The 1,424-nt window shown below is 42.9% G+C and overlaps 1 protein-coding gene across 1 annotated transcript in view; it reads right to left on the bottom strand.

Annotated features, from left to right (window-relative positions):
* The window catches only part of LOC119415297 (protein SMG7), a gene marked incomplete at its 3' end in the record, with an annotated part of 8,175 nt that overhangs the window by 5,715 nt on the left and 1,036 nt on the right, over nucleotides 1-1,424 (bottom strand).

The raw sequence follows: 1,424 nt of genomic DNA, 5'->3' as shown, positions 1-1,424 counted from the left end.
CCCCCCCCCCCCCCGTTAAAATCAGTCTGTGTGTTAAATGGACTCATTCATCTTCTCCACGACCGGACTCGTCTTCATCAAAGAACTCCCGAGGACGGAGCTGTGTCTGTTTCAGCTGGTAACTGGTTTGTTAACGTTACTGCAGCTGAACACGAACATCACGGTGAATTAAACTAGATCCATGTGACGCTAACGTTAAGATATTAGTGAGTAAATTTAGTTTATCTACGTAGCTAAACTCAGAAGCTAACTAAAGACTGACAGTAACAGATGAAGCTTGTAAACATGTGCTCATCCATGAGGTCAGCTGGTTAAACAGTTCACCTGATGTTCATGTCCTCCTCACATCAGGGTCAGAACCTCCTGTGAGGAGAACATGAACATCAGGTGAACTGTTTAACCAGCTGACCTCATGGATGAGCACATGTTGGAGGTAAGTAAGCTGTAAAGGAAGTTGTTGACCAGTTAATCTTTTATTTCTCAGCCTAGATTATGTTTTTGATCAATAATAAATCAACCATGTTGTTGTTGATGTTTTGTTCTCATGTCAGTTAGGGAGATGATCAGAGCCCTGAACCCCAGAGAAGATTCAGGCAGAGACACAGAGGTGCAGAATCTGCATCAACTTCAACTCTAACCTCAGTGAATCCAGTGACCTGCTGGTGGGATGTGAGGGACATATGTCAAACTGACAACCAGGTATCTGTGTGTGCAACAATCATCATCTACAGCCTCAGAGTGAACATGTTCTACTGCTGGAGACACCATCAGCCAGGAGCAGCTGGTTTGTGTCCAGAGAAAACAGACATGTTGATGTTTCTGAAGAAGAACTGTTCAGTGAAAAGGTCCTCAGTGTGAAGCAGTGACCATTAGACACTGACCTGTCACTGGTTTGAAACTGGTCCTTTGAACTGGAAATTATTTGTTTGTTTTTATGTAAAAAAAACTGCTTGGAACAGAAAAATACCAAAGTTAAAAAATAAAACTCTGGATTTGTACTGTAATGTGTAACGTAATTTTCTTTTTGTTAGAATTAATATTAATTATAAAACTGCTACAGACAAAAGAACCGTCAAGGAACCGACACCGGTACCAATTTTTTTAGAAAGGTACCCAGCCCTAGCAGAGAACTCCATCACACTGAGTCGAGCCGTCTGTTTACATCTGAAGCTTCGGCCACTTCAATGACACCGACAGGCCGAATGAGATCAAATCAGCTGCAGAAACAGCTGAAGACCAAAAACCAGCTGAAACGTGTCCAAACAGCTGAAACATGCCAACGCAGCTGAAACGTGTCCAAACAGCTGAAACATGCCAACGCAGCTGAAACATGTCCAATCAGCTGAAACGTGTCAACGCAGCTGAAACGTGTCCAAACAGCTGAAACGTGTCAACGCAGCTGAAATGTGTCCAAACAGCTGAAA

Source organism: Nematolebias whitei, chromosome 9 (assembly GCF_014905685.2).
Source record: "Nematolebias whitei isolate Nwh7 chromosome 9, NemWhi1, whole genome shotgun sequence".
Taxonomy (NCBI): Eukaryota; Metazoa; Chordata; class Actinopteri; order Cyprinodontiformes; family Rivulidae; genus Nematolebias; species Nematolebias whitei.
Note: the sequence above shows the minus strand (reverse complement) of the source record. Positions and strands in the feature narration are given on the sequence as shown.